The sequence below is a fragment of the Astatotilapia calliptera genome, chromosome 23 (assembly GCF_900246225.1).
Source record: "Astatotilapia calliptera chromosome 23, fAstCal1.2, whole genome shotgun sequence".
Lineage (NCBI taxonomy): Eukaryota > Metazoa > Chordata > Actinopteri > Cichliformes > Cichlidae > Astatotilapia > Astatotilapia calliptera.
This window is the reverse complement of record NC_039323.1, coordinates 24,199,124-24,213,396: the sequence shown is the minus strand read 5'-3', so window position 1 is coordinate 24,213,396 and position 14,273 is coordinate 24,199,124. Positions and strand designations below refer to the sequence as shown.

The window sequence follows — 14,273 nt, the reverse complement described above, 5'->3', positions numbered from 1 at the left end:
CTGTTATCTTTCCAGTGTGAGTGCACGAAAGGATCTCACAGATGAACATGTGGTCCCTGACACTCCAGCCACCTCTTCTGCACCCGTCTCACCTCCAGCTGAGGCTCAGAGGAACAAATCAAAGAAGGCTTCCTGGTGGCGCAGATGGCTTTTTTGTAAGGTGAGTTTACCACTGCAGAGAATAAGCTCTGAATAAACAAATGGTGCAGGAATTTCTGCATCTATTTGTGTTTAACTGGATTTATTTGTAAGTGGCAAATCTGAAGTATGAGGTCATTTTACTGTGTTCCTATTTAAAGCTGATTCATTGCTTTGTGTTTCTTCTCCTGTAATTTCATCACTGTGATTGCACTGTTTGTGTCTTTCTATAATGGTAACATCAGCACTGAAAAATGTGAAGTCAAGGACGTTGGTGTCCAGATGGAAGTTTCCTGCCCCCCAAATTGCTGCTGTTTTTCTGCACGGTACATTCTACAGAGCCGAGTGTGAAACGTGAACAGCTGTTATAGGAACATATGAAGTCTGAATGTTAGGATTGACACTCAAATTCTCATTATGTCGTCCATTTTGGTTGAACTAACTGGTGACGTGTTCCTCAAAGAAAAAGGTGACCTTAGATGATGAGCCGTGTTGGCCTGAGGTCAATGAGAGAGATGAGCCAGTTTCCAGGCCGTCTACCCCAGCAGGTTACGGTGGGTAGCCAGGGGGCTATGTTAAGATAAGATAACCAAGATAAGATAACCTTTATTAGTCCCACACGTGGGAAATTTGTTTTGTCGTTGGAGACAGAGTAAGCACAGCAAAAAGACCATTGTTAAATTAGCTCCAACAGAATTATTTTCAACACTTTTTCAGGGTTAATATATTATTTATACACTCTTAAGAGTTAAATCAACATTTTTGAAATAGTTATAATATTTAACACCAGGCCAGAGTTCATGTTTTAACATTTTTAACCTTCTGGTTAGTGTTGGCTTCACTCCCTATAGTGTCAGGCTTTCTACACTGAAAAGTGTTAAAATTAAATTCTGAGAAAGAATTGAATTCCACAAAATAAATATTCCCCAAAAGGACATTTATTGTGTCTTCAAAAAATTGTGAATGATGGTACAATGTACACTGTCTCATCTGAAACATTGTATGACCTTTGCATGTCAAAAGATTTATAAAACTTTAGATCTGACATTTTCACCATGCATCTCTGCTCAGCATGCATAGATGGTTATCAAAACACTCTGTAAACAACCTGTTTCCCATAAAAAAAAAATAATTTCATCTTCAACCAAAAGTAAGTCACTTATTTGGCGAAAGACAGGCGTGTCTTCTTCCACTGCACTGCAAATAACAGGTCCAGCTTTATATTCACTTGGGACAAATTAAACACAAAATGTGCTTTGAAAAGTTCATCAAATGCCCCGAGTGAGTGGCTCGCCTGGTGTGTGTCAGTCTTGCTCTTCTTTTGCCTGACAGCGAGGAGGTATGGTTGCCAATCCTTGTTGATTGCAGAGATGCTCTTCCAGACTCCAGCATGACTGGGGTTGACATAAGGAAACTAATAATTATTCACAGAAATGGTGTCTAAATACAGAAAAAAATGCAGAAGAGATTGCTCAAAGACTTTGGTATTATTGAAATTTCATGATATAATTACCTTATGAAAGAGTACAAGTCTCTGACTTGCATCGCTCGCACTGATTTTTGGAGACCTTTGTCCTCCTGGTGGTGGTAGAAGGAGATGTAGCAACAACAACAGCAATGCCATTTCTTGTTCAAAGGCTGAAGATGAAAAGACACAAAATTAATACCATTTCATCAAATGTTTTGATCTGTTTAACAATGAAAATAGGGGAAAGTTAAGAGACTTCCATCTCTCCCATGTCTATTGTTGAAAGTTATCAAAAACTAGATGAAATCGTTAGAGATACAGAAGAAGAAAAAAATCTATAGGATTATTAGTTCAGGATCATCATACAAACAAAAGGGACAATGCTTTGTTTGACTTTATATTACATTCTAAGATCAAAACTAGAAAAACTGGACAAAGATTTACTTTGTTAAAGGGTGTTAAAGTGAGCTTTTCAGCCTCTTTTATGGCATTTGGCCTGAAGAATGTCTTTCATTTCTGAAGCAACCTGGAGGATGTGTCATCAGCGAACAGGAGAGTGAAGTTTTGCTCCACCTTTAAGAAAAAAATTTGTATTTGAAACAACTGCTAGCTCCAAATTCCAAACATTAAAAAAAAAAGAATTCTAACTTACCATTCCTTTTGTATCCTGGAATCTTGGAAAAGTGGATAGGATACCAACGCTTCTGCTTGGGTCATTAACAAGCCTCCAATAGTGCTGAATGGTCTCTTTCATCTTCTGGAAAATCACAGAGTTGTCTGTAGTATGGTTGAGCAAAGACACGACCTCCTTGCAAGAATCACCATCAAGCTGGTGTATAAAATTCAGTCCTTTTGAGATTTGGACCACCTGAAGAACTGTCTGTCAACCTATTAGGTTGTGTTGGAGATCCACAACGAATCTTTCTTTGGACAGTTTTCAGAAACTGAAAGAAATGTATCCTGTACCACTTGCGGCATCAAAGAAGTGCTCCTGGATAAGTGAAAATACAAAATATTTTGTCAGATTTAGCTCATAACAAAATATCAGATAATTTTTATGTCCAGCATTAAACAATTTTGTGTTGACTATTACATAGCCTTTGTCTGCATATGGATCTTTGAGTGAGGGGAACAGCATCACAATGCCCAAAGCATACTCCTCTATGAGGGGTAGAGTTGGATGTCTCGAGACCGATCTTGGTCTCGAGACTCGAGACCACTTTTTCGTGGTCTTGGTCTCGTCTTGGTCTCGACGGACTTTTGTCTTGGTCTCGCTGTTTCGGTCTTGCGTTCTCAAATCGACATAGTGTTCGGGAGATTTGGAGTCAACCATCAGCGGAGCGGGGGGGGTGGCTTACTGGGCTTAAGCCCGGGTCATTTTTTCAGAAGCATAGGGTCTTTTGGAGTGTAATTTGTTAGTTAGATGCCTGACTAACAACTGTATAAAACAAAAACAACACACGAAGCACAGAGCGCACCGTCGTAAATTCCCCCTAATTTTGGTATGATCCGAGCTCAGGCACTAGGCGACTGCACAGCACCCATGTGAGCGAGGGGGGAGAAGCTGCTGCAGGACAGAGGAGAGCTTAAGTTTGACCAGGTACCAAAAGCAAATCGTACTGATTCGTACTGAACTAATAATGTAAATATGACGGTGTATCACAAAAGATTGATATCAAACTGATCAGTTGGTTGCGTTACTTGCTCTTCGAGTGAATCAACAAATGGATAAATAAAAAGCCGAACAGCAATGCTGATTTTTTAGAGTCTTAGCTTACATTTCATATTTTCAGTTGTTACCCTCCACGGCTAAACAAACTCTCTAAATTGGTTTCAGTTGTGTACTGATGTACACAACAATGGACATAAGGAGCTTCTTTCAAAGAAAAAACTCAGGTAGATGTTATTTTATATATTATGCTTCGGATGTTGTTCACAATATAACTATGCAAAACCAGAGGAATTTCAATACACAGCAGTATATTCACAGTTGAAACCAGATATTTACATACACTTTATGGAGAAAACATAAAAACTTTTTTTTACTGTTAAACATCAATTTAGAGTAAACTTTTGTTTTAGATAAATAAATGTTGAAATATCTTTTGAATTAGTTAAATGTCAGAATAAAAAGAGGGAGCTGTCTATTTTATCACTTTCATCAAATTTAGGAGTACATGTACACTAAGTTTATTGTTAATTAATAAGAAAACTCCAGACGATTCCATTCTGAGCTGAAGAAGCTTCTGATAGGTTCGTAGAGTCCATGTGAGTAAACTGGTGGCACAGCTGTGGATGCATATAAGGCAAAACACAGAGCCTGTTTCTGTGACATGGGAAAATCAAGAGATGTCAACCAAAACACCAGGAACAGAATCGTGGAGCTCCATAAGTGTGGCTCAAGTTTGAATTCAATTTGGTGCCATTTGCAATTAAGAAATACAGATAGTTTCTCTCTTTACTCTTAAAGTTAACAAATATGTTTTTTATATTTATCAATCTAAAAAAAGAAACATTTAGTCTGATTTGATGTTACAATCAAAAAAGTGTTTTTGTTTTGATCTGAAGAGTTTGTAAATATCTGGTTTCAACTGTATATTTGATGATGTTGGTGTTTGGCTTGATTGTCAGCACAAAGAGAGAGAGAGAGGAGCAGAGAGGGCGAGAGAGGACAGAACAGAGATGGAACAAGAGCAGGTGAGACTCACACGTTAGTCAAATGGTTGTTTGCCAAAACTCATCAGAACATGTATCTCGTACCTAGTGTTTCTTTTTAGATACCATTTGTTACTTTTCAAATTCTATATTTATTAAGTTATGCAGGCTTGTTTGCACAACAAGGCTAAATAATTATATAAACTTTTCTCAATCTAAATATTGTACTTTGGTAGAATTAAAAAATAAGTGTAGTGCAGGTCTATGATTATTTTTAGTGCTACTATAATTTAGTTCTGATTCTGGTTCTGTCTTGGTTACTGTTGTAGTCCTGTTTTAATTCCGGATCAGTTCTGGGTCTGGTTGAATTGGGGTTTAGTCCCTGTGTCTTTATACAGGCCCGACTTTGTTCTGCCTTGCTGCTTAATTAAAAAACTAGTTTAAGGTTTCCGGCATATGTATATAGAATAGCATCTGGCTGCAGTTTAAGGACTTTTTTTGTCTCGGTCTCGTCTCGTCTCGGTCTCGGTCTTGGTCTCGTCTCAACTTGGTCTTGGTCTTGTCTTGGTCTCGATACCCTCTGGTCTTGGTCTTGTCTTGGTCTCGGATTAGGCGGTCTTGACTACAAGTCTAATGAGGGGAAGGTGCCTGAGAGTGTCACGGCCCGTGGCTCGGCATCCAGGGAGCCGTGGGAGGCTGCAGTGGCCACACCCTCGGGCTGGGCCGCCTCCAAACCACCTGCGTCTCATCTGAGGCAATCACCGGAGGACTACTTCAGCCAGCTCTGACGGCTTCTCTTCGCCAGTCCGTAAGTCTCCTCCCAGTGTGACCAGCATTAGACAAAGTGAATCTGTGAACTAAGGTGTAGGTCTATTAGGTTATGTTGTGGTGATCCTCAGGTTGGGGGATGGGTGTTCATACTGGAGTGCAAAATTAAAACCAATGGAGATGGACCAGAAAAGTTTAAAGCCATCAGGTGCTCAGTTTAGAAAAAAGAGAAAAGGAGAGGAGAAACAAGCAAAAGATACAGGTAAGCAGATGTGTCCTGTGTCCACATAATAATTAGAGGGAGGAGTTGTACAGGGAGATGGCCACGGGCAGGAATGATTTCCTGTGTCGTTCAGTGGTGCTTTTTGGTAATCTCAGTCTCTCACTAAATGTGCTCCTGTGACTTGCCAGGACATCATGGAGTGGGTGGGAGGTATTATCCATGATTGTCCTTATCTTGGACAACATCTGCCTCTCAGACACCACCTTAACAGAGTCCAGCTCCATCCCCAACACATTACTGGCCTTGTGGATCAGTTTATTTAGTCTGTTGGCATCTGTGACCCTCAACCTGCTGCCCCAGCATGCAACAGCATAGAGGATAGCACTGACCACAACAGAGATACAACAAGTTAACATCAATTAGTAGGGATAGTGAAAACTTCTGTTTACGTTTGTAAGCCACTTGGCTATGATAGTAAACAGTAGACACTGATGCAGCTTACTGAATCCTTTGGACTGTGTTCAGCACAATAGTAATTAGTCATTAGCCAGAGGGAGTGTTTGCCCAGGGTGCCAAACAGGCTTGAACCGCCACTGTCGGGACTTATATTTCTGACGTGATCTCCTCCTTTTTGCCCCTGGTACCGGGGGCGTGGGGCTTAAGTGGTTTAAGCTGCCAGTGGCACAGAGTGTAGTGCGTAGGGTGGTGGGCACAGACAGGCCTTTCGAAGTTGTTGATGCTCAAGGCAAAATGTTTCTAACGTTGAACCTGAGCTCATCCTCGAACAGATAAAGCCGTAAAACATTAGCAACGACTGAATGCTGGCTCTCGCTTTGAGTAACCGGAAGTATAAGACCGGACTGCAGAAGTAGTGGTCTGTCATGGCAGCCTACGTACGCACTTACAGAAACCTGTGGATAAGGAAACACAACACATTAAGTCGTGGCTCAAGAGCTGGCAGTTTGTCTTGTAATCGGAAGGTTGCCGGTTCGAGCCCCGGCTCCGACAGTCTCGGTCGTTGTGTCCTTGGGCAAGACACTTCACCTGTTGCCGACTGGTGGTGGTCACAGGGCCCGATGGCGCCAGTGTCTGGCAGCCTCGACTCTGTCAGTGCGCCCCAGGGCAGCTGTGGCTACAATGTAGCTTACCATTACCAGTGTGTGAATGTGTGTGTGAATGGGTGGATGACTGAATGTAGTGTAAAGCGCTTTGGGGTCCATAGGGTCTAAGTAAAGCGCTATACAAATATAGGCCATTTACTTTAATGTCGGTCATAAGGGTGGAACTTCAAGAGCCACTGTGACTTGCAGGCAGCCTGCAGACACAGGGATTGTTTTCTTTGTGTATGTAACTAGTTGAAGGTCAGGTGGTTTTAGTGGCGTATCACTGAAGTGCTCTTCTTAGATGTGGTTAGGCAAGATAGAAACTGCAGAACCTGTGTACACAATCAGTTCAATGTCCTTAGCTGATGAGATAGGTGTGCTCACATTTATGCTGCATTGCAATCCTTTTGATGCATAAGAAGGATCTGTTAAGTAAAGGGCTGAGTTTTGGTAAATGGACTTCCCGTACATCTCTTGTCTTGGATGAGCAGCAGACACGAGCAAAATGTCCAGTTTTATGACACAGTTTACAAGTAGCTTTGGCAGCAGGACACTGACGAAAGTTGGCTAAGTGACTGTTTGAACCACATCTAAAACAGTTCTTAGATGGTTTTGTTGCATGAGATGGCTTTGCAGGGTGAGCATTGTATTTGTGCTTCCTCTGCATGGAGTATGAGTGAGACTGCACAGCTTGGACTGGAGTACTGCTGTTTGCAGCTATGGATTTAGCTTGTTGAACTGCAGATTCCATTTGTATTGCCAGTGTAACAGCTTTATCTAGTGTCAAATCAGGTTCAAGCAAGAGTCTTTCTCTTATGCTGGGGTTAGACACATGTTCAGCTAGCTGATCATGGATCATTTCTTCTGTCCTGTCATCAAACACACATTTAGAAGCAAGGTCACGCAAGCTGGCCACATACTGGATAACAGTCTCATGTGAAGCTTGTGTTCGCTTTCTGAAAGCATGTCTTTCCACAACAACATTTACCTTAGGTGAAAAGTGTTGTTCTAGGGCAGTAACAGCAGAGGCAAAGGTATCACCTGTATTTGGCAGTGAGTAGAAAATCCTTTGTCCCTCTGTTCCTAAGCAGTGAAGTAAAGTAGCTCTTCTTCATGCTTCATTCCCTGTTGCAGTGATCACAAGCAAATAATTGTTGAACATACACATCCACATGTTGAAGGGCAAAGCAGGATCTCCAGGGCAAGGCAAAAACATGGGCTGTGGATGGACGTTTGCAGCCATGATGACTCAGCAAAAAACTAAGCTGAAAAAACAGGCAGGGTTACTCGTCGCCAAAATGTAGCAGCGGCTGGTAATAAACCAGTCCTCATCAAGGAACAGTGCTTTTTAATGAATTCAGCACAGACTTTACATCGTAGAGGTAACAGGGATACACATCAAGTTATCAGTTAGCCATCTTAACTATATTCTAACTCTAAAATTTTACCGACTCCACTTTTCTCTTATTTCGCGACACCGCCCTCTAGTGGTGGTGGTACAATCATTACAGGACACAACAACAGTCTGGAGTGTAGAAGGAGTAGAGCAGTGGCGAGAGGACACATCCCTGTGGTGCTCCTGTGTTGATGGTGATGCTGTTAGAGACGCATCTACCCACCCTCACCACCTGAGTTCTGCCAGCGAGGAAGTCCAACACCCAAGCACACAGGCGGCTGTTGAGACCCAGATCCCTGAGCTTTGTGAACAGTCTGCTGGGCACTATTGTGTTAAACGCTGAACTGTAATCAACAAACAGCATTCTCACATAGTTAGCCTATTTCTTGTCCACGTGGCTGAGGGTGGTGTGCAGGACGTGGATGATGGCGTCCTCTGTGGATCTGTTGGGTCGGATCTGTGGTGTCTGGGATGGAGGAGGAGATAATGTTCTTCAGCAGCCTCTCAAACACCTTCATTACTACCGAGGTCAGTGCAACTGGCCGGTAATCGTTCAGGGATGAGGGTTTCTGTTCTTGGGCACAGGGATGACGGTGGATCTTTTGAAGCATGTGGGGACCACAGACTTCACCAGGGACTCGTTGAAGATGGAAGTGAACACACCTGCTAGCTGGTCAGCACAGCAGCGCAGCAGACGGCCGGTGCTGCCATCTGTCCCCGCCGCTTTCCTTGTGTTCACTCTCCTCATTGCCGCTCGGACGTCATGCTCCGTGATGCTGATCACCGGTCCTTCGCTGATGACGCCACTGTCCTCGGTAGTCATGCGGTAGATGGCATTAACTGCCTGGCTAACCACGAAACTGGCGTAGAACTTGTTCAGCTCGTTGGTGAATGCAGAGTCGGTGTTGATCGGCGCAGTGTCCCTGGCTTTGTAGTCCGTAATGGTGTGTAGTCTGTGGCACATACTCCGTGTGTTGCCCTGGTAGAAGCGAGACTCCACACGCTCCTGGTACTGGTGTTTGGCATCTCTCACCACGTGCAGCACGCCGTATGAGGCCGCTTTGTAGGCACGCATATCGCCAGTGGTGAGACTCGCGTTGTAGGTGGCGGTCCTGGCGTTCACTGCGTTCACTTTACTTGGTATCAGATTGATACCAAAATTTGTAGTATGCACAGCACTACTGTTTGTAGATATTTTTACACTAGGTGTATGGAGGGCCATGAGTAGCAAAATGAACGAATATGTCAGGAAATAATTCACTAAATAAGTAAATAAGTAATTAAAATATATATTGATTTAGTTTAAAACATTGAATAAAATATTTATTTCTATTTTCAAATAATTAATTACACATTTTCAATTAATTTCAGTTTTAATTCATTAACATTTAATTCATTATTTAGTCAGTTCATTTTGGCACTTGTGGCCCTCCATACAGGGGAACTAGCACAGTCGTCTCCTTTTTACGAGTGTGTAGCGGGCCATGCCACCATTGTTGGTGGGCCCTGTGAGCTAAAGTGGTGAACAGAAGACCCAAATATACTGAAAGTGGGCTTGCACCTTGAGGTCCTCTAGTGGCTGCTCTGTGTATTTGCATAAACATGCATATACAGTAGCAAGACACAGCGTCTTGACAGACTCTGCCACACACTGAGCCTGTCATGAAAATTGGTGCTAAAGTTTTGGTAAGTGAAATTCTTCATTCATTTTTTCATTAGTTTGCGTCAATGGCCAGCGATAAACCCATGCAGCTTAAAGATGCAGCTTAAAGATGCAGCATGCTAACCAAGCTTGCTGCTGCACATTCTGAGGCACATATGGTCACTTCTGGCTCTAAGAAGCATGAAACAAAAGGTGAATGTGACTATAATGATGATCAGTAAACACTTCTACAAGTTACATGTGTGTAATAAATACTAATTTAACTAATTGAATGGTTGTTATCTATGTAAATAAACAGAGGAGTAGCACAGAAAAAAATATTAGTACAAATTATGGTTATAAACCTGTGTTCAAATAAACAGATGGCACCATGGTCTGTATTTGTTTTTGTTTTTTTTAAAAGACTGTGTTGGCTTAAATGGCAGCAAGTTGTGCATGGAGTTTAAGCCAAGAGCTCACTGAAGTTGGCTTAATTTGCAGAATAATGTATAGAAAAACTGTGAGTGAATAAAAATCTTGGACCATTTGCTTGATCTGCCTTCAAATAACAGAAGCAACACATCTGCCAAGCTTCGGATTTCCCCACATGCAGGAGTCATGTGGTAAGAGACACGATCAGTTTAGAGATAGTCTGGAGGATCATTTTCTTTTCAAAGTGCAAAAAAAGGCCTGAGGTAGCCTATTAGGGATGTCTGCTCATACTGACATCATCAAGAGCCGCAAATAGAAAAAAACTGTCTGAAGAAGAGCTTTAGGCTCACTTCTTTAACTCTTGCTGGCCTTGTTATTTGAATCTTTAGACATTTTTAAATGGAGATAAACTGCTAGTAAACGTGTATATATCTAACTGAAAATAAGGAAAAGCATAATACGTCCACTTTATATGACTTAACCACTGCAAGAGTAATATTGATACAGACTGTTGTACTGTATAATTTAAACAGTACATTTGAAACCAGACACAGGACCCATAGGTACTAATAAACTCAGGAAGTTCGCATTAATGTCCTCTTTTATTAGTCCACTTATCCCTCTGATGGCTTTCTACACTGCACCCATATAACCTTTCAGACTTTACATCTTCATATTTACCAAGCACAGGATGCAAGCACTTTATGTTTTTGTCTCTACCATGCCTTGTACTTTACAGGTGTGAAAATTAAATCTGATTCAACTTGAGTGGAAACAAACGTAGCGGGAACAAGCACAGCGGGGAATCCACAGTCCCATTAGAACGGTATTTTGGAAATAACTTGCTGTCTAACTGATCTGCTGACACACAGAAAATGCGCAAAAATGAGTTCTGTGACGGAAGACTCGTTTGTGAAGGAATTGATTTGAAACTGTTTGCAGTGAAGAAACTCTGCTAGGTTAAAAATCATAATGACAGCTGAATTTAATTCAGTTGCATCAGTTTGTGGGTGCATCAGGTTCGCCAAGGGCTTTGTTACATTACTACTTTTAACAAGTTCCAAGCATCTGAGGCTTTCCTTGATTTAGCATCAATGATGATCGCGTGCAGCTGTGTTTTCTTTAATACAGCTGAAGAGAAGAGAAAGTGTGATTAGGAAAAAAATAACTACTCAGTGCAGACTATTGCAAAATTACATAAAGTGATGCAAAAAAGTGCAATAAGACAAAAGGTAACAACAAAAAAACCTCCTACAAAAATAATCACACAGAGACGCAAACAGCCACAGGAAGAAGAAGGAGTTGGGATTCTGACTTTTTTTCCGAATTCCCACTCTAACCTTGGAATTAGGAGATTATCTTCATAATTATCATAATCTCAGAATTCTAAGGAGGAAGATCAGAATAATGAAATTAAAGTGAGAATTTTGAGATTAATCTCAAAATTCTAAGGAAAAAAACAGACTTCTGAGATTAAAGACAGAAATATGAAAAAAAATCATAATTCTGACTAATCTCAGGTTAATTTTTGAGATTAATTGTGAGATTAATCTCCAAATTATGAGATTACAGTAAGAATTATGAAAAAAATCAACCTGTTTTTTCTGAGGTTTCTGACTTTAATCTGAGAAGAAATCAGAATTAGAAATGAAATATGGGGAAAACAAATTTCAGAATTCTGACTTTAATCTCAGAATTCCAAAAGAACCCAATGAATTTTTTTCATTGGGTCTTTTCTTTTGGTCATTTTTTTCTGTAACTTTTTTGTGTTTAAAAAAAGATAAACTCATGCCCCAAAATGTAATGCAGTAAAATAAAATAAAATAAAATAAAGTTGAAAATCAAAATGGAGTTAAATTATAAGGGGCTAAGAAGACCGTGCAGTCACTATAGATTTTGATGCATAATGCTGCTTTCAGCCAGGAAAGGTGGGAGGTAAACCTACAAATGTTACAAATGTCTTGGCATTTCTTCGGAAATCGTGCACTTTAGGCAACAAAGTGCTGAAGTACTTTTTCATGCAATGGCTAACTCTAAATCAGGCATTTGTCTTGATTAACCTCAGCATCCTCGCCTCCTGCGCCACTGCTGTAATTAAAGATGTCCCACTGTGATTAGTAACATTTCATTATTTACTGAAAATCAGCACAGTATGAATTTAACTATATTCTTAATTGGAGGAAAATAAAACAAACTAATGATAGATGCACAAATTGGGAATTGTATGGTTGGTGAGAACTGAAAGTAGGAATAAATAATGAAGATAAATGTAGCAATTAGAACTGCAGGGGAACAGTGTTAAGATTAAATACAGATTAATTTGGTTTATGTATGTGTTCTCCAAAGTCTGCTGCTTCTTTGCAGGCTTCTTAAACTTCTTCCAAGAGCTTGTTAGTTAAATATCCACGTACTTAGGTATAATTGTCTGAGACAAGGACTGCAGGTAAAGTATAAAGATATCTCAGATGTTTAAAATAGCAATGTTTTCTTATTCCGTGGCATCAAATTCTGCTGCTAACAGAAATAGTGCCAGCCCAAGACAGTAATGATTGCTTGGCCTGAATGCAGTTTACTTAGGGGCACATTCGACACTGACTGACAGCACTGACTCAGCTGAGCCTAATACGAGGTTAAAGAGTTTAAGATCATTGCTGCTGTCCTTGTGGACGTCATGAATGCTGGCAACCAGTTTGGTGTCGCTTGGTGTTGCACGAGCGTGGGAGCAGGTCGCTCTACATGTATTTCATACAGTGGGGCAAAAAAGTATTTAGTCAGCCACCGATTGTGGAAGTTCCCCCACCTAAAATGATGACAGAGGTCAGTAATTTGCACCAGAGGTACACTTCAACTGTGAGAGACAGAATGTGAAAAAAAAATCCATGAATTCACATGGTAGGATTTGTAAAGAATTTATTCGTAAATTAGGGTGGAAAATAAGTATTTGGTCACCTCAAACAAGGAAAATCTCTGGCTCTCACAGACCTGTAACGTCTTCTGTAAGAAGCTTTTCTGTCCCCCACTCGTTACCTGTATGAATGGCACCTGTTTGAACTCATCATCTGTATAAAAGACACCTGTCCACAGCCTCAAACAGTCAGACTCCAAACTCCGCCATGGCCAAGACCAAAGAGCTTTCGAAGGACACCAGGAAAAGTATTGTAGACCTGCACCAGACTGGGAAGAGTGAATCTACAATAGGCAAGCAGCTTGGTGTGAAAAAATCAACTGTGGGAGCAATCATCAGAAAATGGAAGACATACAAGACCACTGATAATCTCCCTCGATCTGGGGCTCCACGCAAGATCTCATCCCGTGGGGTCAAAATGATCATGAGAACGGTGAGCAAAGATCCCAGAACCACACGGGGGGACCTGGTGAATGACCTGCAGAGAGCTGGGACCAAAGTAACAAAGGTCACCATCAGTAACACACTACAACAGCAGGGAATCAAATCCTGCAGTGCCAGACGTGTTGAAGCCAGTGCATGTCCAGGCCCGTCTGAAGTTTGCCAGAGAGCACATGGATGATACAGCAGAGGATTGGGAGAATGTCATGTGGTCAGATGAAACCAAAGTAGAACTTTTTGGTATAAACTCAACTCGTCGTGCTTGGAGGAAGACGAATACTGAGTTGCATCCCAAGAACACCATACCTACTGTGAAGCATGGGGGTGGAAACATCATGCTATGGGGCTGTTTTTCTGCCAAGGGGACAGGACGACTGATCCGTGTTAAGGACAGAGTGAATGGGGCCATGTATCGTGAGATTTTGAGCCAAAACCTCCTTCCATCAGTGAGAACTTTGAAGATGAAACGAGGCTGGGTCTTCCAAAATGACAATGATCCAAAACACACCACCCGGGCAACAAAGGAGTGGCTCCGTAAGAAGCATTTGAAAGTCCTGGAGTGGCCTAGCCAGTCTCCAGACCTCAACCCCATAGAAAATCTGTGGCGGGAGTTGAAAGTCCGTGTTGCTCGGCGACAGCCCCAAAACATCACTGCTCTCGAGAAGATCTGCATGGAGGAATGGGCCAAAATACCAGCTACTGCGTGTGCAAACCTGGTAAAGACCTATAGTAAACGTTTGACCTCTGTTATTGCCAACAAAGGTTATGTTACAAAGTATTGAGTTGTACTTTTGTTATTGACCAAATACTTATTTTCCACCCTGATTTACGAATAAATTCTTTACAAATCCTACCATGTGGATTCATGGATTTTCTTTTCACATTCTGTCTCTCACAGTTGAAGTGTACCTCTGGTGCAAATTACTGACCTCTGTCATCATTTTAAGTGGGGGAACTTGCACAATCGGTGGCTGACTAAATACTTTTTTGCCCCACTGCATACAGGAGCTCTGAGATCTCCAGATGACATAGAGGAAGATGGGACTGCTTGAAAAGATGAAACCCTCTGCAGACTGCTTTTTTTAATGAATCAAAAACAAGA

At 41.4% G+C, this 14,273-nt stretch overlaps 1 long non-coding RNA gene across 1 annotated transcript; it reads right to left on the bottom strand.

Annotated features, from left to right (window-relative positions):
* Positions 1-1,034: 1,034 nt before the first annotated feature.
* Positions 1,035-2,946, bottom strand: LOC113016884 (uncharacterized). The gene is made up of 4 exons (XR_003271323.1): positions 2,259-2,946; positions 2,051-2,179; positions 1,652-1,776; positions 1,035-1,532 (listed from the first exon to the last, which is right to left on the bottom strand). It is a non-coding gene; the product is annotated as an uncharacterized LOC113016884 (long non-coding RNA).
* Between the last annotated feature and the right edge of the window lie 11,327 nt (positions 2,947-14,273).